The following is a 23,476-nucleotide window of genomic DNA, read 5'->3' on the forward strand; positions in this document are numbered from 1 at the left end:
GCTGGTGCTGTGTTAGTTATATTCATTTCTGTTTGTTTAAAAAGTGTATAGTATGTATACATATATACACGCACACATATATATGTATAGGTGTATATACATATATTTCTCCTGTATTTTTAAAAAATATAAAATTAAAATTCTGCATAAAGATATAAAATAAAAAATTTCTCTCATATATATGTGAGAGGTCTCTTACAGAATTGATTAAAGATCTCAAAAGAACGTGCTCCACCATGATCTATATCCTGTGCACAAGGCTCAAGAGGGGCCAGTGGTTTTACCTGCTGTCAAACACCATGAACAAAGCTTGAGTACTGGCTTGTCTTATTGAGGAAACCTACTTTAACATATGAAAACAAATAAAATATTTCAAAATGGTAATGATAATTGTGACATTTTTGGTAACGTATTTCATTTAAGAAGTTTTCATTTAAAACACTAGGGTGTTTATTCAAAATGGGACAAGACAGGACAATAAAAGAAAGCTGACCAATATTCCTTATCAGCATAGAAGCAAAAATCCTGAATAGAATATTAGCAAATAAAATCTAGCAATATATAGAAATAATAATATAGAATCATGATCAAATGAGGTTAAGGCTGGTTCAGTGTTTGGAAATCAATCAATGTAATCCACGTTAAAGAAGATTAAAGGCCAAAGAGGAAAAACTACCTGATCGTACCAATTGATGCAGCAGAAGCATTTGACAACATACAGCATCCATCCATGATACAAGTTCTCGGCAAGCTAGTAGAAGGGAAGTTCCTCAACCCCATAAAGGCCAACTATGAAAAACCTATAGCTAACCTCATACTTAATGGTGAAAGACTGAATATTTTCCCTATAAGATGAAAATAAGATTAGGATATCTGCTGTCACTACTCTTGTTTTACATAGGACTGGCAATCCTGGCCAGTGCAATAAATCAAGAAAAGGAAATAAAAAGCATACAGATTGTAAAGGAAAGAGTGTAACTGTCTGTTTACAAAGGACATGATTGAATATGTAGAACATACAAAGGAAGCTATAAAAAGCAAAAACCGGCCAGGTGTGGTGGCTCAACACCTGTACTCCCAGCACTTTGGGAGACCGAGGCAGCTGGATCACGTGAGGCCAGGAGTTCAGACCAGCCTGGGCAACATGGTGAAACCCCATCTGGATAAAATTACAAAAAATTAACCAGGCATTAAAGTGCATGCCTGTAATCCCAGCTACTCGGGAGGCTGAGGCAGGAGAATTGCTTGAACCCAGAAGGTGGAGGTTGCAGTGGGCTGAGATTTGTGCCACTGCACTCTAGCTTGGGTGACAGAGCAAGACTCTGTTTGAAAAAGAAGAAAAAATCCAAGAACTAATAAGTGAGTTTAGCAAGATCATAGGATCCAAGGTCACACACAAAAATTGTTTCTACACACTAGCAATGTACAACTGAAAGCTGAGATTAAAAACAGTGCCATTTGCAATAGTTCATAAAATAATGAAATCCTTAGGTATAAATCAAAACATGTGTAGGACCTGTACACTGAGAACTATAAAATGCTGATGAAAGAAATAAAAGACCTAAATAAATGGAGAGACATGTCATATTCATGGATGGGAAGATTCACCATAGTCAAGATGTCAGTTCTCCATAAATTGATCTTTAGATTTAACAAAATATCAGTCAAAATCCTGGAAGGATTGTTTTGTAGATGTAGACAAGTGGATTCTAAAGTGTTATCCAAGGCAAAGGAACTGGAATAGCTAAAACAAGTTTTCACAAAACTAGAAAAAACTTTGACTCAGTTTACACAAGTTAAGACTCTAAAGATTTAAGACTCTAAGACTGTGGTATTGGTGGAGATATAGAAATATACATAAGTGGATCAAAATAGTCAAGAATGGACCCACAGAAATATGACTAGTTAAAAAATTTTAAACGTGGGTGCAAAAACAATTCAATAGAAAAAGAGAAATCCAATACCATTTTCAACAAATGGTAGTGGAGCATTTAGCCACGTGTTAAAAATGATCTTTGACCTATACTTCACACTTTACACACAGATTAACTCAGAAGGGATTATAGAGCTCAAAGTAGAGCACAAACCTGTAAAAATTTTAGAAGCAAACAGGAGAAAATCTTCATGATCTGGGTTAGGTACAGAATTCTTAGACATAACACAAAAACCATAATCCATGCAGAAAAAAATTGATAAACTGGAATTCACATTTCTGGAAGGTAGGAAGTCCATTATTAAGTTTCTGGCATCTAGTGAGGGACTTCTCACTATTTCATCCATCGTGGAAGGTGAGAGGGTGAGAGAAAGAGAAAGGGAAAGTGAAAGTAAAGGGGGTTGAATTCCCTCCTTTTATAGCAAACCCACTGCCATGCTAACAGCATTAATCCATTCACTGCACCCACATGGCCTTATCATGTCTCATTAGGCCCCACCTCCCCAAACTTGCATTGGGAATAAGTTTCCAACACATGATTTTGGGGGAACAAATTCAAACCATAGCAACAATAAAATATTTGAGATAAATTTAACGAAATAAATGTGAGACTTGTACACTGAAAACAACCATTCCAGAAAGAAATTTTTAAAAATCTAAATAAATATAGGGACACTCAGCATTAATGAAGTTGAAGCTCAATATTTTAAGATTGCAAAACTCTTCAAATTGATCTATAGTTTCAGTGCAGCACCTATCACATTTGCAGCAGGATTGTTCTGAAGAATTGACAAACTGATTCTGCAATTTATACTAAAAGAAGAATTGAGAATGGTCAAAACAATCTTGAAAAAGAACAAAGAACAAAATTAATCCCAGTTTCAGAGCTTACTATACAATTGCTAAGGGGAAAAAACAAACTTTTCCATCTGTTGTCACACCACGACGACAACACAGAAGACTTCTGTGACCAAATGTGTGGGGATTTTTCCTGTCTGACAGATAGTGTCAGATCCCACAGGTTGAGGGCTCAACCCTGTAAGACTGCCTACACCCTCTCAGATGCTAGGTGCTTCTGGAGGCATTCTGGAGGTGAGCCCTGGTCTCCAGAACTTCTGACCCACCAGCTTCTCAAGTTTGGGCCCCCACAATCACCTCTTTGGGTTCCATTTATATAACTGCTGTCACCACACAATTAATTTGCTAGAGCAGCTCACGGAACTCGGGGCAATACCTACTTACATTTACTGGTTTATTCTTAAGGATATTACAAAGGAAAGTGATGAGGAGGCGCCTAGGGTGAGGCATGTGGGAAGAGGTATGGAGCTTTCATGCCCTCCTGGAGTGTGCCACCCTCCAGAACCTGCATAGGTTTTGCTATCTGGAAACTCTCTGAACCCTGTCCTTTAGGTTATTACGGAGGCTTCATTACATAGGCATGATTGATTAAACCACTGGTTGGTGATCAACCTTTAGCCCCTCAACCCTTTCCAGAGGAGGTGGGCCTGAAAGTCCCAACCCTGTAATCCTCCCTTGGTCTTTATGGTGACAGCCCCATCCTGAAGCTACCTGGGGGGCTGTCAATGCATTAACATACAATAAGACATCACTTTGGTGTTTCTAAGGGTTTTAGGAGTTGTATGTTAGGAAATGAGGTTGAAGACCAATTATATATTTCACAATGTCACAGCTACTACATTAATCAAGACAGTGTGGTCATAGCATAAAAATAGATATATAGACCCATCAAACAGAATAGAGATTCTAGAAATAAACCCTTATGTTTTTGGCCAGTGGATTTTTTTTTTCAGACAGGTTCTCACTCTGTTGCCCAGGCTGGAGTGCAGTGGTAAGATCATGGTTCACTGCAGCCTCGACCTCCCAGGCTCAAGCGATCCTCCTACCTCAGCCTCCTGAGTAGGTGGGACTACAGATGTGTGACACAACACCGGCGAATTTTAAAATATTTTGTAGAGATGGGGTCTCCCTATGTTGATCAGGCTAATCTCAAACTCCTGGGCTCAAGCAATCCTCCTGCCTCAGCCTCCCAAAGTGCTGGGATTACAGGTGTGGGCCACCGTGCCCATCATCAGTGGATTTTTTTTTTTTTTAAATGGACTCAAATGATCTCTGTAGTGCCAGCTACTTGGGAGGCTGAGATGGGAGGATCACCTGAGCCCGTTAGCAATGGATTTTTGACAAATTTGCCAAGGCAAATTCAGTGTGGGGAAAGGATAGTTTTTTCCACAAATGGTGCTGGAATAATTGGATATCCTCATGTAAAAATATATAAGTTTAGGATGTTTATATATATATCCTAATATATATAAGGATATATAAAAACATATATATAGCCTACATATAAAATATATGTTTATATATCCTTATATATAAGGATATATATGTTTATATAAGGATATATATCTTTATATATCCTATAGATACTTATATATCCTATATATAATATATGTTTATATATATCCTTATATATATATGGATAAGTTTTATCCTCAAAAAAATATAAGTTTAGTCATTTCTCATCATACATAAAAATCAAGAAAGATCATTGACCTAAATAGAAGAGGTGTTATACTATATATATATATTGTGTGTGTGTGTGTGTGTGTGTGTGTGTATATATATATATATTTGGTTTGGGATGTAGAGGCGAAGGGAAAACTTCTCCATTGCCCTCTGAAAGTTTGCTGAACATCACTGACAAAAGGCAGATTAATAGAAAAGGCATGCACATTTATTTGATCGTAGTTTTACTTGAAATAGGAGCCTTCAGAATGAAGACTCAGAGATACAGGGGATAGGGCCCATTTTTTTGCTCAGGTTCAACAAAATATGTACAGCCATGTAGAAATCTGATGGGATGAGAAGGGTGTGATCTGATACTGACAGACTGAGTGGGGAAAGGGGAAACCCAGCAGGGCCTGTCTGTCTAGATTGTTCATGGCCTCTCTAAACATGCATTCCTTCCTTCTGCCTCTGAGGCAGGACCCTCTCTGGAATGGGGGTCTTAGGACATACAGTTAAACAAGGTAGGTCAGATAACTTTTTTATGGCCTGTTTTTACACAGAAAGGTATGGGAAAGTTAGAGATATATTTTTAGGTTTTATTGCTGGCTTTGGAGAAAAGGGGTTCTGGTTTCTAGACCTGTGGGGGAAGAGGGATTCTAATTTCTATGGCTAGCCTAAGGGGAGAATGAGGGACCAGAGGCAGAAAGGTTAAGAGAAAGTCAGAGCTGCTTCTGTGGCCTTCAGTTTTGGGTATCATTTTCTGAGACCCTACTGGACAATCAATTCTTAGATATGACGTCAAAAGTAAAAGTGATAAAGAAAAAAAGAAACTGATAAATTAGAGTTTATTCAAATTAAAATCACTTGCATTTCAAAAGACATCATTTAGAAAGTCACAGACTGGGAGAAAATATTTACAAATCATATATTTAATATAGGATTGTATCCAACAATACATAAAGAACTCTAACAACACAATTATTACTATTATTATTTTTTTGAGACACAGTCTTGCTGTGTCCCCCAGGCTGGAGTGAAGTGGCGCAATCTCAGCTCACTGCAACTTCTGCCTTCCAAGTTCAAGCAATTCTCCTGGCTCAGGCTCCTGAGTAGCTGAGATTACAGGTGCGTGCCACCATGCCCGGCTAATTTTAGTATTTTTAGTAAAGACAGGTTTTCGCCGTATTGACCAGGCTGGTCTTGAACTCCTGACCTCAGGTGATACACCTGCCTCAGTCTCCCAAAGTGCTGGGATTACAGGTGTGAGCCACCGTGCCCGGCCGCAATTATTGTTATTATTATTAAACTAGACAGTTTAAAAATAGTTAAAAGATTTGCATGATCAAGGAAGTGAAAAGATGGCCCATAGAATGGCAGCAAATATTTGCAAATCATTTATCTGATAAGGGACTTGTATCTTGAATATATGAAGAACTCTTACAACTCGGTAATAAAAAGACATTTTGCTGGGAGCGGTGGCTGATGACTGTAATCCCAGCACTTTGAGAGGCTTAGATGGGAGGATGGCTTGAGTCCAGGAGTTTGAGACCAGACTAGGCAACATAATGAGACATCCCCCTGCCATCTGTACAAAAATAAGTAGAAATAAAGAAAAAAAAATTTAGCTAGGTGTGGGGTGTGGTGGCAGGGACTTTAGTCCCAGCTACTTAGAAAGGTGAGGTGAGAGGATTGCTTGAGCCCAGGAGGTCAAGGCTTCAGTGAGCCTTGTTCTCACCACTCTACTCCAGCCTGGGTGACAGAGCCAGACCCTGTCTTAAAATAATAATAAAAACCCCCCAAAGATGATCTTGACTCACTGCAACCTCTGCCTCCCGGGTTCAGGCAGTTCTCGGCCTCGGCCTCCTGAGCAGCTGAGATTACAGGCGCCTGCCACCATGCCCGGCTAATTTTTGTATTTTTAGTAGAGATGGGGTTTCGCCATCTTGGCCAGGCTGGTCTCGTAACCTCGTGATCCACCTGCCTCGGCCTCCCAAAGCGCTGGGATTACAAGTGTGAGCCACTGCGCCCAGCCCACCCCGAAGACATTTTAAGAGTAGTTGTATTAGTTGGTCAGGGCTGCCGTAACAGCATGCCATAGACTGGCTTAAACAACAAAAATGTATTTTCTCACAATTCTGGAAGGTATAAGTCTGAGATCTACCTGTTGGCAGGGTTGGTTTCGCCTGAGGCCCCTCTCCTTGGTTTGTGGATAGCATCTTCTCCATGTATCTTCACATGGCCTTCCCTCCGAGTGTGTCTGTGTCCTCGTCTCCTCTTCTTGTATGGACACCAGTCATTGGATTAGGACCCACCTGAATGACCTCATTTTAATTAACCATCTCTTTAAAGATCCTGTCTCCAAATACAGTCACATTCTGAGATATTGGATATTATGACTTTGTTATATGAATTCAGCCCATAACAATGAGCCAAAGATCTGAACAAGCATTTCTCCAAAGAAGATATGCAAATTGCTAATAAGCACATGACAAGATGCTCAGCATCAGTAGCTATCAGGGAAATGCCAATCAAAAGCACAATGAGATGTACTTCACACCTACTAGGATGCTGTAACCATAAAAACCGATCATACAAGCGTCGGTGAGGATGTACAGGAATTGGAGCTCTCGTACATTTAGTGAGAATGTAAAATGGTCCTTCCAGTTTGGAGAACAGCCTGGTAGTTTAAAAAGGTGTAACGTACAGTTACCACATGACTCAGAAGTTCCACTCTGAGGTATCTATCAAAGAGAAATGAAAACTTCCTCTGCCCCCAGACTTGTACACAGATGTTCATAGAAGCATTATTCTAATAGCTGCAAAGTAAAAACAATCCAAATGTCCACTAATTGGTGAATGGAGTAATAAAATGTGGTCCATCCATACAATGGAATACTGTTCAGCAATAAAACCAGGTAAAATGCTTATACATGCTACAACATGCGTTTACCTTGAAAACATTATGCTAAATGAAAGAAAACAGTCACAAAAGACCGCATATTGTATGACTGCATTTATATGAAATACCCCCAAGAGGTCAATATGTAGAGACAGCAGGTAGACTGGTGGTTGCCAAGAATTGGGGGATGGAGGATGGGGGGATGGGGAGTAATTGGTAGTGGGTATGGGTACTGGGTTTCTTTTTTGGGTGATGAAATGTTTTAAAATTGACTTAGTAGGGATGTGGTGTGGTGATTTACATTTCTGAATATACAAAAAGCCTTGTACACTTGAAATGGGTGAATCATATGGTACGTGAAATATATCTCAATGAATTTGTCTAAAAAATATATGCATTGACATTTAACCAAAGAAAATATAGTCATGTGTCCCTTAATGATAGGGAGAGGTTCTGAGAAATGCATTATTAGGCAGTTTCATGGTGTGAACATCATTGAGTGTACTTACACAAACCAAAATGGTATAGCCTACTGCACACCTAGGCCATATGGTGTTGCCTATTACTCCTAGGCTACAGACCTGTACAGCATGCTATTATAGTGAATATAGTGAATACTGCAGGCAATTGTAACACAGTGGTAAGTGTTTGTGTATCTAAACATAGAAAAAGTATAGTAAAGATACAGTATTGTAATCTTTTTTTTTTTTTTTTTTTTTTTTTTTTTTGAGATAGAGTCTCACTCTGTCACCCAGGCTGGAGTGCAGTGGCGCGATCTCGGCTCACTGCAACCTCCGTCTCCCAGGTTCAAGCGATTCTCTTGCCTCAGCCTCCCAAGTAGTTGGGACTACAGGTGCCTGCCACCATTCCCAGCTAGTAGTTTTTTTTTTTTTTTTTTTTTTGTATTTTTAGTAGAGATGGGGTTTCACTATATTGGCCAAGCTGGTCTTGAACTCCTGACCTCATGATCTGCCCTCCTCAGCCTCCCAAAGTGCTGGGATTACGGGCATGAGCCACCATACCGGCCTTTCAGTATTATAATCTTATGGGACCATTGTTGTATATGCAGTCTGTCATTGACTGAAATGTCATGGTGCATGACTGTATATGAAAGTTCAAATTAGCTGGGCATGGTCTCAAACTCCTGGGCTCAAGCAATCCTCCTGCCTCAACCTCTCAAAGTGCTGGGATTATAGGTGTGAGCCACCGCATGGGTGCAGGTGACCTCTGTAGTCCCAGCTACTTGGGAGGCTGAGATGGGAGGATCACCTGAGTCCATTATCAATGGATTTTTGACAGATGTGCCAAGGCAATTCAACGCAGGGAAAGGATAGTTTTTTCAACATATGGTGCTGGAATAATTGGATATGCTCATGTACAAAATATAAATTTAGTCATTTCTCATCATACATAAAAATCAAGAAAGATCATTGACTTAAATATAAGAGGTATAACTATAAATTTGGTTTGGGATGTAGAGGCGAAGGGAAAACTTCCCCATTGCCCTCTGAAAGTCTGCTGAAAATCACTGACAAAAGGCAGATTAATAGAAAAGGCATGCACATTTATTTTGATCATAGTTTTAGTTGAAATAGGTGTGCGCCTGTAATCCCAGTTCCTTGGGAGGCTGATGCAGGAGAATTGCTTGAACCCAGGAGGCGGAGGTTGCAGTGAGCCGAGATCGCACCATTGTACTCCAGCCTTGGTAACAGAGTAAGACTCCATCTCAAAAAAAAAAAAAAAAAAAAAAAAAAAGGGGCCAGGCGCAGTGGCTCACACCTGTAACCCCAGCGCTTTGGGAGGCCGAGGCGGGTGGATCACGAAGTCAGGAGTTCGAGACCAGCCTGGACAACATGGTGAAACCCTGTCTCTACTAAAAATACAAAAATCAGCTGGGCATGGTGGCATGCGCCTGTAATCCCAGCTACTCAGGAGGCTGAGGCAGGAGAATCGCTTGAACCCATGAGGTGGAGGTTGCAGTGAGCCGAGATAGTACCATTGCACTCCAGCCTGGCAACAGAGTGAGACTCTGTCTCAAAAAAAACAAAAACAAAAATAAAACAAAGCTCAATAAGCACATGAAAACCTCGTTAGATATTAGAGAAATGTAAATTAAAACACAATGAGATGCCACCAACACTTTGTGCCCCAGGGAATGTTGTCTGTAATAAGAAACCACTAACAAGTGTTGGGGGGTGGTATAATTTGGATATTTGTCCCCTCCAATTATGTTGAAATGTGGTCTCCAGTGTTGGAGGTGGGGCCTGGTGGGAGGTATTTTGGTCATGGGGGTGGATCCCTCATGAATGGCTTGCTGCACTCCCCATGGTAATGAGTTACCTTGAGATCTAATTGTTTAAAAGAGTCTGGGACCTCCCCCACTGCCACCCCACTCTCTTTTTCACCATGTGATGTGCTGGCTCCCCCTTGCCTTCTGCCATGATTGTAAGCTTCTCAGGGCCTCACCAGAAGCTGAGCAGACGCTGGCAGCATGCTTGTACAGCCTGCAGAATTATGAGCCAAATAAACTTCTGTTTTTTATAGATTACCCAGACTTGGGTATTCCTTTTTAGCAGGGGTGTCCAATCATTTGGCTTCCCTGGGCCATATTGGAAGAATGGTCTTGGGCCCCATATAAAATACACTAACACTAATGATAGCTGATGAGCTAAAAAAAAAATTGCAAAATTCTTATAATGTTTTAAGAAAATTTATGAATTTGTGTTGGGCTGCAGGTTGGACAAGCTTGCTTTATAGCAACACAAGATGGACAAGTGCAGGGGAGAATGTGAAGAAACTGGAGTCCTCATATATTGTTGGTGGAATTGTAAAATGCCATTTTGACAACAGTTTTCCAGTTTCTTAAAATGCTAAACATAGTTTTACCATATGACCCAGTGATTCTACTCTGAGATATACCCAAGAAAATTAAAATATATATCCACATAAAGACTTACATGTAAATATTCATAACATCTTCCTTTCTTCTTTCCTTTCTTCCTTCCTCCCTCCCTCCCTCCCTCCCTCCCTCCCTCCCTCCCTCCCTCCCTCCCTCCCTCCCTCCCTCCCTTCCTTCCTTCCTTCCTTCCTTCCTTCCTTCCTTCCTTCCTTCCTTCCTTCCTTCCTTCCTTCCTTCCTTCCTTCCTTCCTTCCTTCTTCTTTTTTTTTTCTGATGGAGTCTAGCTCCGTCACTCAGGCTGGAGTGCAATGGTGCGATCTCGGCTCACTGCAACCTCTGTCTCCCAGATTCAAGCAATTCTCCTGCCTCAGCCTCCTGAGTAGCTGGGATTACAGGCATGCACTATCATGCCTGGCTAATTTTTGTATTATTTTTGAGACAAGGTATCACCATGTTGGCCAGACTGGTCTTAAACTCCTGATCTCAGGTGATCCACCTACCTCAGCATCCCAAAGTGCTGGGATTACAGGTGTGACCCACCACACCTGGCTGTCAATTTTTGAAATAGCCAAAAACTGGAAACAACCAAAATGTCCATCAGCTTATGATTGGACAAACAATATCTGCTATGTTCATACAATGGAATATTAACAATAAAAGGAATAAAGTATTGATATGGGTTACTATATGGATGGACCTCAAAAACATTCTACCAAATAAAAGAAGCCATATATTCTATAATTCCATTTATATGAAATGTCCAGAAAAGGCAAGTCTATAAAAACAGATATTAGATTTATGGTCCCGTGGAGCAGAGGGTAGCAATGGGGGATGTTTCCAAATGGAAATGAAGTTTGTTGATGGTGTATTGCAAATGTTCTAACATTAGATTGAGATGTTAGTTACTCAGCTGTGCACATTTTCTAAAAATAATTGAATTGTACACTTAAAATAAGTGAATGTTATTGTATGTGAATTGTGTTATTGTATGTGAATTATGCCTTGATAAAACTGTTTTTAAAAATGATAGCAAGGTATGGGAGTTGAGGGTGTTTGCAAGTAGGTGATTAAAAGAGGGACCATATAATAAAAGCTGGTAAGGAAGGATGAACAGTAATGAGAGAGTAGCAGGATCCATGAATTATTTGGTGCAGCTGACAATTTATTGGCTTTAGTTCACTAGAGGAATTGAGATGCAAAGACAGGAGTTGATAATCAGAAAGTGAGATGATTAAAGTTGAGACCTTTGTTGGATTGATAATGCAAATGTTACGAATATGATCATGGATGGAGGAGGTGAGTGGCTCTGGTCTTACAGAGAGGAAGTTCATTGGAAGTAAGGAGGAAAAGTGATGAGTCATTTATAAGCACTCCAAGTGGGATGACAGTAGAGCTGGAGTGAGTGATAGTGATACAGGAACTAAAATCTTCAAGGAGTGACCCAGGTGATAGATAACTGCTGCAAAGAGGAATAATGTGTACAATAGCTTTAAGGCAAGAGACTCAACGTTGGAGTTAAGAGAGAGGGAGAGAGTATTGTCTTGAATCAAGCAGAGACAGAGTCACAACAGGCTATAGTCAGGATTATATGAGATGTTTGTATAAGCAAAACCCCAAGAAACTTCCTGAAAGGTTATGGCAATAGTCAAACAAGTTTTTCCAGTACATCTGTAGCTTGTGTTGAATGAGATGTATTGATTACAGTCGCTATTTTGGACTATGGCAAAGCTAGGGAGGTTAGTGGCCTGAAAACATAAAAGGAGTATAATCAGTAAAATCAGGAAAAACCAGGCAGGCTGGCCAGAACTACTGGGAAGAGATAGAAATTAGAAAGCAAGCAGAATTGTGGAGTGATTTGCATTCTTTTATCAAAGGAATGAGGCTGTCTAAGAGTAAGATGGGATTCAGTACTGCAGAAACACAAGTCTTGGTCATGGCTGGATTATACGTTCTATTGTCACTAAGTGCCTGACCCTATGGCAATGACATCATAATGACCCCAAATGCAAGTGAAGTAAACAGAATCAGGGCAGGGCTACAGCTGATCTGGTGAACTGGACTTGGTGGATGGTGTGGAAGGAACTTTGGGAGAGACTTGTGCCCACAATAAAAGGGAAGATGAAGGTATTCATTTGAGTTTGCATGTGTGGGGCCTTTTTGGCACGGTTGACTCATCTGTGCTCCTTCCTGTGACTTGATGTCAAAATTAGGTAAGAAATCATGTATTTAATCATCTTCATTGACTTTTCTAGTCTTCTGTGGCGTTGATTCTTGAATGGAAGCCCTAGCAATGAGGAACTCGGCGTGAAAAAGGAGGACAGACATGTACTGTCTCAACGCCCTGTGTAAGGAGTAGGGTAATCCAGGCCAACTGCTGCTTGGAATTTTCTTCCTGCTCTTTTTATTGCCTTGAAGGGAGTTTTGGGTCTGCTTAGAGAGTCTGGTAGGGTTGAGAGTCAAACTGTGAAGCTGGTAAGAAGAATGAACTGTAGGCTTGTTAAAACACATTGTGCTGTCCCTCCCTTCTCCCCAATCTCTGCAGTTTCTAGGTCAGTAGGTCTGGGACAGGGCCTGAGGATTTGCATTTCCTATAATTTCCCAGGTGATGCTGATGTCCTTCAGAACCACTTGGTTGGATTTGTATGTATTTCTGCAAAAGAATGTTTTTGATACCGTGGCGGATACTCGCCAAGTGTTATGGGTTCAATTCTGTCCTCCAAAAAGATATGCTGAAGTCCTGACTGCCACTACCTCATACCATGTCCTGTTTGGACATAGGGTCTTTGCAGATGTAATTAGTTAGGATGACATCATAGTGGCATAGGGTGGACCTTTAATCCGATGTGACTGGTGTCCATATAAGAGGTGGAGAAATGCAGAGACACAGACACATGGGAGAAGGCCATATGACAGCACAGGTGGAAAGTGAAGTCCTGCAGCTGCAAGCCAAGAAGCACCAAGGGTTGACAGCAAACCACCACAGCTAGGGACAGGCAAGGAGGGGCTCTCCCTACAGTTTCAGAGGGAGCACGGCCTTGATTTTGTACTTCTAGCCTCCAGAACTGCCAGATGATAAATTTATGTTATTTAAGCCACCTGGTTTGTGGTACCTTATTATAGAATCCTTAGAAAAGTAACACACTAAGGTTACCCTCAGTGAGTCACGCCCTTGTATAACCTCTCCCTTTGTGGGAATAACCCGAGACTTGCCTCTGATGGAATATGGCAGAGGTGATGGGACACCACTCCTATGGTTGTTATGTTATATAAGACTCTGAAGACACTTAGCCGACTTGGAAGATAAGCAGACTCTTAGCAGACTTGGAAGATAAATTCTCTTCTGTTGGACTTAAAGAGGCAAACTGCCATGTGGTGGCAGAGAAGTTTAAGTGGCCTGAAGGACCTCAGGGCAAACTTCAGCTAATAGTAAGAAACTGTGGGACCCTTAGTACTACAGCCATCGGGAAATGCATTGCGCCCCCATCTGAATGGGCTAAGGAGGGATCTTCTCTAGTTGAGACTAGATGGACACGGCTTGGCTGGCACCCTGATTTCAGGCTAGTGAGACCCTGAGCAGAGTTCCCAGCTTGGTACCTCCTGAACTTCAGAACTATGCAAAACTGTGAGATAATACATTTGTGTTGTTCAACCTGCTGAATTTGCAGTAATATGTTACTAGAATGTAAAGATAGATACATTTATTAATGAAAACAGAAAAACTAAACTGCCAACAATGTGTATAGATTGGTCCTTTTTTGTTTAAAAAGAATGAAATAAGAAAATATGTTCAAATTCCACGGTTTGTATAAGTATATATATCAAATAGTATATAGAAATACACACAACCATATACTGTGTGTGTGTGTGTGTGTGTGTGTGTGTAACTTTGGAGTGATGTTATTTGGAGTGATGTAACACTTGAGTTTTTGGAGTAGGGAGATTCTTGGCTTTTTTTAGTATAACTTTTTATTTGGAAGTGATAAGGAGCATATTTAGCTTTAATGGGAAAATCAGATAACGTGTATTAAAGAGAAAATTACGTATGTTGATCATTTTTGGTTATAAAAATAATGTATGTTTATTGTAGAAAAACACAGAAACAAGAAAATAAAAATTTATTATGGCCCTTTTGATCAGAACCACCGTCTTCCAGTAATTCGACAAAATGACAAACACAAAGGGAAAGAGGAGAGGCTCCTGGTAGATGTCCTCTAGGCCTTTTAGGAAGCATGGAGTTGTTCCTTTGGTCATGTATATGTGAATCTATAAGAAAGATGATATTGTAGACATTAAAGGAATGGGCACTTTTCAAAAGGAATGCCCCACAAGTGTTATCATGGCAGAACTGGAAGAGTCTACAGTGTTACCCAGTAGGCCGTTGGCATTGTTGTAAACATGCAAGTTAAGGGCAAGATTCTTGCCAAGAGTATTCATGTGGGTATTCAGCACATTAAGTACTCTGAGAGCCGAGCTAGCTTCCTGAAACTTGTGAAGGAAAATGATCAGAAAAAGAAGGAAGCCAAAGAGAAAGGTACCTGTGTTCAACGGAAGCGCCAGTCTGCTCTGCCCAGAGAAGCGCACTGTGTGAGAACAAATGGGAAGGAGCTTGAGCTGCTGGAACCTCTTCCCTATGGATTGATTCATGGCATAATCAGTGTTAAAAAAAAAATGAAAGACCTCTGGACTGTAAAAAAAAAGAAAATTATGAGCACCCCTCCCGAAGATAAACACTATATAATCCTTGCTTTTAACAGGTCACCTTTTAAACATTATGTTTAATGATATATTTAATTTTTATATACACAAACATAACACAATACATAAATTACGGAATAGTGGAGTAAGTTGCGTGTTGATGTTTATGGACTTTAGCAAAAGCATCGGACCAGTTTGTGTTTGGTCTCAGAGCCTCTTTGGGGTTGATGGAAGTCATGTTCACAGTGCTGAACAGTCGCTGCTGCTGCTTCTGAATTTTGTCCCACCTTGTGTTTATTTCTCTCCCTTTCTGAATTTTCTGTTTCTATTCACGACCCTAACCCCTAAGAACTCTCAGGAACAGTGCTCCCTGACTGGTTTAAGCCGGCTAAAATTTCCACCCCCATGGTAGAGCAGATCCAGTGGTTCTCTTCTGGATTTTACTTGTCACCACCTTTTATTTCCTGGGAAAATTTGATTATGAGGTTAGATAGTTTGTTAAAAAAAAGTCTGTTAATGTTTAATCCACACTTTCAAGCCTAAGGAGCTCTGGAAATAATTTTTTAAATAGAAAAAATTTTAATATAAAACAATTAAAGGGCCAGGCACAGTGGCACACACCTGTAATCCCAGCACTTTGGGAGGTCGAGGTGGGAGGATGGCTTAAGTCCAGGAGTTCGAGACCAGCTTGGGCAGCATAGTGAGACCCTGTCTCTACAAAAAATACAAAAATAGCTAAGTGTGGTGGTGCATGCCTGGGGTCCCAGCTATTTGGAAGGCTGAGGTGAGAGGATCGCTTGAGCCTGGTAGGTTGAGGCTGCAGTGAGCTGTGATCGCATCACTGCATTCCATCCTGGGCGACAGAGTAAGACCCTGTCTCAAAACAACAGCAACCATTAAAGTGTATATAACTTAATCTAGCAATTCTACTTCTGGGAATGTATTTTATGTTTAACTGTTCACAGTTACATGAAAAGATATGCATAAAGATGTTCCCTGCGGTATCGTTTGTGATAGTAAACACTTATAAGCCAATAAATCAGCAGAGAAACTTGTAAATGAATTATAACCCGTGATACTGTGAAATATATATATTTAGTCTTTGTCCTCATTTCCTGACATACAGCTCATAATTGTCTATTAACAATCTAGGCAGATCTAGACGAAGTAATGTGGAAACTCAGAATATTTTAAGGGAAAAAAGTAAACGTGTAGATCAAGCTTGTCCAACCCATGGCCCACACAACTTTGAATGCGGCCCAACACAAATTCGTAAACTTTCTTAAAACAGTATGAAATTTTTTTTTGGCGATTTTTTTTAAAGCTGTTTAACTGTTGTTAATGTTAGCGTATTTTATGTGTGGCCCAAGACAATACTTCTTCCAATGTGGCCCAGGGAAGCCAAAAGACTAGACCCGCCTGATGTAGATAATTATGTGTGGTTTGATCCTGTTAAGGAAATAAACCATATGTGTACCTCCAAGCTCCCTTCCTCACTCTTTTTATAGTGAAATTGCTCTGAGTGTTTCCTCTGCACACATTGAGAACCACATCAGTGTTATAGTTATTGCTTCAGAAGCCTAATATAATTTAGAAAACTTAAGAGAAGGATAATCTATTATATCTACCCATATTTCTACTCTTTCTGTTTTTTTTTTTTTTTTTTGAGTCAGTCTCACTCTGTTGCCCAGGCTGGAGTACAGTGGCGTGATCTTGGCTCACAGCAACATCTGCCTTCCAAGTTCAAGTGATTCTCCTGCCTCAGCCTCCTGAGTAGCTGGGATTACAGGCATCCGCCACCATGCCAGGCTGATTTTTTTTTTTTTTTTTTTTTTTTTTTTGAGATAGAGTCTTGCTCTGTTGCTCAAGCTGGAGTACAGTGGCATGATCTCAGCTCACTACAGCCTCTGCCTCCTGGGTTCAAGTGATTCTCCTACCTCAGCCTCCCGAGTAGCTGGGATTACAGGCATGCATCACCATACCTGGCTAATTTTTGTATTTTTACTAGAGATGGGGTTTCACCATGTAGGCCAGGCTGGTCTCGAACTCCTGACCTCAGGTGATCCACCCAGCTTGGCCTCCCAAAGTGGTGGGATTATAGGTATGAGTCACAGGACCTGGCCTCTTTCTGCTTTTATTTCTTCCTTTCTCATGCTTCAAGTTTCCTTGTTTTATTATTTTTTTCTGCTTGAATAACTTTTTTAGTCATTATTTTAGGGAAGGTCTGCTGTTGAAAAATTCTCTTGGTTTTCTTTCATCTGAAAGAAATGATTGATTTCCCCATCACGTTCCTTTTCATACTTAAAAAAATTAACTTTTAAGTTCAGGGGTACATGTGCAGGTTTGTTATAAAGGTAAACTAGTGTGATGGGGGTTTGTTGTACAGATTATTTCGTCACTCAAGTATTAAGCCTAGTACCCATTAGCTATTTTTCCTGATCCTCTCCCTCTTCCCAATCTCCAGTAGGCCCCAGTGTGCATTGTTCCCCTCTGTGTGTCCATGTGTTCTCATCATTTAGTTCCCACTTATAAGTGAGAACATGCAGCATTTGGTTTTCTGTTCCTGCATTAGTTTGCTAAGGATAATGGCCTCCAGCTTCATCCATGTTCCTGCAAAGGACATGATCTCATTTTTTTTTATGGCTGCATAGTATTCCATGGTGTATATGTACCACATTTTCTTTATCCAGTCTATCACTGATGAACATTTAGGTTGAGTCTATGTCTTTACTATTGTGAGTAGTGCTGCAGTGAACATATGTGTGCATGTGTCTTTATAATGGAATGACTTATATTCCTTTGGATGTATACCTAGTAATGGGATTGCTGGGTTAAGTGGTATTTCTGTTTATGGGTCTTTGAGGAATCACCATACTGTCTTCCATAATGGTTGAAATAATTTACACTCCCAAGAACAGCGTAAAAGCATTCCTTTTTTCTCTCTGCACCTTCACCAGCATCTGTTACTTTCTGACTTTTTAGTAGCCTTTAGTAATAGCATTCTGAATGGCGTGAGATGGTATCTCACTGTGGTTTTGATTTGCATTTCTCTAATGATCAGTGATGTTGACTTTTTAAAAAGTGTGATTGTTGGCCCCATGTATGTCTTCTTTTTAAAAGTGTCTGTTCATGTCCATTGTCCACTTTTTATTTTCCTTTTTTTTTTGAGACAGAGCCTCGCTCTATTGCCCCGGCAGTGCAGTGGCATGAAGTTGGCTCACCACAACCTCTGCTTCCCAGGTTCAAGTAATTCTTCTCCTCAGCCTCCTGAGTAGCTGGGATTACAGGTGCATGCCACCATGCCCAGCTAATTTTTGTATTTTTAGGAGAGACCGCCAGGCTAGTCTTGAACTCCTGACCTCAAGTGATCCGTCTGCCTCAGCCTCCCAAAATGCTGGGATTACAGATGTGAGCCACTGTGCCCATCTGTTTGCCCACTTTTTAATGGGTTGTTTGTTTTTCTCTTGTAAATTTGTTTAAGTTCCTTATAGATGCTGGATATTAGACCTTTGTCAGATGCATAGTTTACAAAAATTTTCTCCCATTCTGTAGGCTGTCTATTCATTCTATTGATAGTTTCCTTTGCTGTACAGGAGCTCTGTAGTTTAATTAGATGCCAATTGCCAATTTTTGCTTTTTCTGCAATTGCTTTTGGTGTCTTTATCATGAAATCTTTGCTCGTTTCTATGTCCAGAATGGTATTGCCTAGGTTGTCTTCCAGGGTTATTATAGTTTTGGGTTTTACATTTAAGTCTTTAATCCATCTTGAATTAATTTTTGTATATAGTGTAAGGAAGGGGTTCAGATTCAGTCTTCTGCATATGGCTAGCCAGTTATCCCAGCACCATTTATTGAATAGAGAATTCTTTCCTCATTGCTTGTTTTCATCAGGGTTGTTGGAGATTAGATAGTTGTAAGTGGGTGGCCTTATTTCTGGCTTCTTTATTCTGTTCTATTGGTCTGTCTGTTTTTGTACCAGTACCATGCTGTTTTGGTTACTGTAGCCCTGTAGTACAGTTTGAAGTTAGGTAGCGTGATGCCTCCGGCTTTGTTAATTTTGCTTAGGATTGCCTTGGCTATTCAGGCTCTTTTTTGGTTCCATATGAATTTTAAAATAGTTTTTTCTAGTTCTGTGAAGAATGTCAATCGTAGTTTAATAGGAATACCATTGAATCTGTAAATTACTTTGGGCAATATGGCCATTTTAACGATATTGAGTCTTCCAACTCATGAGCATGGAGTATTTTTCCATTTGTTTGTGTCATCTCTGATTTCTTTGAACAGTGTTTTATAGCTCTTCTTGTAGAGAAAAATCTTTTACCTCCCTGGTTAGCTGTATTCCTAGGTATTTTATTTTATTTTTTGGCAGTTGTGAATGGGACTGCATTCCTGATTTGGCCCTCGGCTTGACTGTTGTTGGTGTAAAGGAATGTTTACGATTTTTGCATATTGTATCTTGAGACTTTGCTGAAGTTGTTTATCAGCTTAAGGAGCTTTTAGGCTGAGACTATGGAGTTTTCTAGATATAGGTTCATATCGTCAGCAAACAGGGAGAGCTTGACTTCCTCTCTTCCTATTTGGATGCCTTTTATTTCTTTCTCTTGCCTGATTGCTCTGGCCAGGACTTTCAATATTACGTTGAATAGAAGTGGTGAGAGACGGCATCTTTGTCTTGTGCCAGTTTTCAAGGGGAATGCTTCCAGCTTTTCCCCATTCAGGCTGTGGGCTTGTCATAGATGGCTCTTATTATTTTGAGGTATGTTCCTTCCATACCTAGGTTATTGAGAATTTTTAACATGAATGGATGTTGAATTTTATCAAAAGCCTTGTCTGCATCTATTGAGATGATCATGTGGTTTTTGTCTTTAGTTCTGTTGATGTGATGAATCACATTTATTGATTTGCATATATTGGACCAACCAAGCTTGCATCCCAGAGATAAAGCCTATTTTGTTGAGTATTTTTGCATCGATGTTCATCAAGGATGTTGGCTTGATGTTTTCTTTTTTTGTTGTGTCTCTGCCAGGTTTTGGTATCAAGATGATGCTGGCCTCATAGAATGAGTTAGGGAGGAGTTCCTCCTTCCCCTTCGTTCTTGAATGATATGTTTTCACTGATATAAAATTTTGGGTTGAGAGTTCTTTTCTCTGAAAAATGTGTGTGAATTCCTTCTGGCCTCCATAATTTCTAGTGACATGTCCATTGTTACTCAAATCATTCATTCACTATAGATTATGTTTTGTTTCTCTCTAGCTGCTTTCAAGATTTTTTCATCATGTTTGATTTAACCAAGTTTAATTATGATGTGTCTTGCTGTGTGTTTCTTTGTGTTTATCATGTTTAAAGTTTGCTCTGCTTCTTGAATCTGAAAGTTTGTGGCTTTCACCAAATTTGGGTAATTTTCAGCCATTATTTTTTTCAAGTACATTCTCGGCCTTACTTTCTTTTCTCTTCTAAAACAGCAGTGATACCAATGTTATCTCTTTTGTTATTGTTTCCCAGGTCCCTGATAATCTGTTAATTTCTTTTTAGTCTATTTTCTCTCTGTCATTCAGATTGGGTAATTTCTATTATTCTATTTTCAAATGTATTGATTCCTTGCTCCACCATATTCATGCTGCTATTGAGCCATCTAGTGATTTTTACATTTATTTTCCAGTTCTAAAATTTCCATTTGATTCTTTTTTATTCACCACCTGCATGACCTTGTATAAGTTTTTTTAACCCCTCTAGACTTTAGTTTTCTGAATTATAGTTAGCACTTATTCAAGTTTGCTGTGAGAGCCAAGGATATAAAGCTTAGCTCAGCATCTAGCAAAGCCTAAGCATTTCAAAAATGTTAGCTCTCATTTAAAAATCATTTTTCTACATACTAATGTCAAATATTTCTGGTTTTCTGGTATATGATTTTTATTGTATGGAGTCAGTCCCACCTTACAGACACATTGATATTTTACAATGAAAGTCAGTGGGAAGCTAGATTGTCATTTTAACAGAGCAAAATTCTGCACTTCAGTGGAATATGTTTATTCGGTCTTAATGTACCCATACACTAGGAACTTTAGCCTAAAATTTTAACTTAACATTTTGATATTTAATGATTTGTTTTAAATATATTTTGTGTGTTATACATATTATACAAATATATGCACATTTATATAGATATATGTATTATATATGCCTATATAATATATATACACAGATGTGTGTATTATATACACATATATAGTTGATTCTCATTATTCACAGTAGTTATGTTCTGTAAAGTCTCTGTGAATATTGATTAGCAAATATGGAACCATTGTTCCTAGGAGAAATACAGGGTTAGGTTCCTACAAGCTTCTAGTCACAACATTTTAATAAGCTGATCAAAATATAACCTTGTTTTATGTATGTTTCTGTTTAAAGAAACCTAATTTAATATATATTGTTGATTCATTTACTTTAAACTCATTGTCAAGAGGAGTATAACTCATCCCTGAACAAAGCTTATGTAACACATGTGTTTTCTCCCTCCACAAGGCACATCACAGCTTAGGAAAAACAGAGAGCACTTCAGCACTAAATTTGAAGTCATTTTAAACAGAAAAATCATCAACAAAAAGCACAAACCTATGAAAAACGTAGCACTCAATATATTGTGAAAAGGCCACTTGTTTATAATATAAGAAAGGAAACAAGAAAACAATAATTATTTGACTTTAGCTGGGAATGTGCATGTTGCATGACTCAGATTTCTCACTGTCCTCTGCATGTCTGTGAGTGACTGACCACAAAAGCACAGTGAGTATTGATTTGGGGGTTACAAATAAAACTTAGCAAGTAGGTATATTTGTAAGTATAGAATCTATGAATAATAAAAATCAGTTGTACAGACACAAACACACACACACACACACCCCTACATATATATATTTTCTTAATTATCGAAATTCTAGGTAGATGAAACAGATTTGGGTCTTTACTTGGACGTATAATATGGGTGCTGTGATGGGGAAAAATTTTAGACTTGCAAGGCACATTAATTTTACAAACTATACTTTATCAGGATGTATTATGTATTTTATATATTGTTTGATTAGATTTGCTAAAATATTAAGTATTTTTGTGTCTATGTTCATGAGGGATGCTGATGTATAATTTTCTTTTCTTATGACATCTTTGGTTCTAGGGTCAAAGTAATACTGATTTTATACAATGACTTGGCGCATATTCTCTTTTATTTTCTGAAAAAATGTGTAGGAATACTTTTTTATGTTTTATGTTTTATCAGTAAAGCAATTTTGGTCTGGAGTTTTCTTTGTGTGAAGGTATTTGAATTTCTTTATTAGATATAGGGATACTTGGATTTTCTATTTCTTTTCTTTTTTTTTTTTTTTGGTGGAGACGGGGTCTCACTATGTTGCCCAGGGTGATTTCAAATGCCTGGCATCAAGAAATTCAAGAAATCTTCCTGTCTTGGTCTCTCAAAGTGCTAGGATTACAGGTGTGAGCCACTGCACCCAGTTGATTTTCTGTTTCTTCTTCTGTCATTTTGGCAAGTTGTGTCTTTTAAAGACTTTGTACACTTCATTTTTGCTGTTGAACTTTTCGACATAACACTGTTATGCTTTCATTTTTCCTTTAATATCTTTGTAATTTGTTGTGATGTCCTTTCTTTTATTCCTGATATTTGTAGTTTGTGTTTCTTTTTTTTTTTTTGATTAGCCTTGCTATGAGTTTATCAGTTTTATTAACCCTTTCAAAGAGCTTACTTCTGCTTTGCTGATATTCAGTTTCATTGATCTACTCTATTATGAACAATATCTTCTTTCTTTGGTTTTGATTAACTCTTTTTCTAGCTTCTCAAGTGGGTAACAGATCAGTGATTTTATGTTTTTTTCTTTTCGAATCCAGGCATTTTAAAGCTACACAATTCGTCTAAAGAGCTGCTTTAACTGCAGCCCTCATATTTTGACACATATCATTTAGTTCAAAATATTTTCCTCAATTTTCTTTGCGATTTATTCTTTGAACTATAAGTGATTTAGAAGTGTACAGTTTAATTTCCAAACAATTGTGGGGATTTTCTAGATATTTTATTATTATTGATTACTAATTTAACGACGTAGTGGCCAAAGAATATACTCTGTATAATTCAAGTGTTTTAAATTTATTGAGACTTGTGGCCCAGCATATGGTCCATTGTGGTGAAGGTTTCATGTGCACTTCAGAGGAATGTGTATGCTGCTTTGGATGCGTGTAGTGCCCACGAATACCAATGGCATCAAGTTGGTTGATAGTGCTTTTCAAAACTTCCATATCCTTACTGCTTTTTTCCCCCTAACTTTACAGCTATTGAGAGAAGGGTGTCAACATCTCTAACTATGGGATTTTGGTGGTGTCTGTATTTCCTTTGTTCTCTCAATTTTTGCTTTATGTATTTGGGACTTATGATATCACATTATATATGTATATTTTATTTTTATTTTTATGTATTCTTTTTGAGACAGAGTCTCACTCTGTCACTTAGGCTGGAGTGCAG

At 39.0% G+C, this 23,476-nt stretch overlaps 1 pseudogene; it reads left to right on the forward strand.

The window, feature by feature from the left end:
- Positions 1-14,419: 14,419 nt before the first annotated feature.
- Positions 14,420-15,036, forward strand: LOC140712460 (large ribosomal subunit protein eL21-like; annotated as a pseudogene).
- Positions 15,037-23,476: the final 8,440 nt, after the last annotated feature.

Source organism: Chlorocebus sabaeus, chromosome 9 (genome assembly GCF_047675955.1).
Source record: "Chlorocebus sabaeus isolate Y175 chromosome 9, mChlSab1.0.hap1, whole genome shotgun sequence".
Classification (NCBI taxonomy): Eukaryota; Metazoa; Chordata; class Mammalia; order Primates; family Cercopithecidae; genus Chlorocebus; species Chlorocebus sabaeus.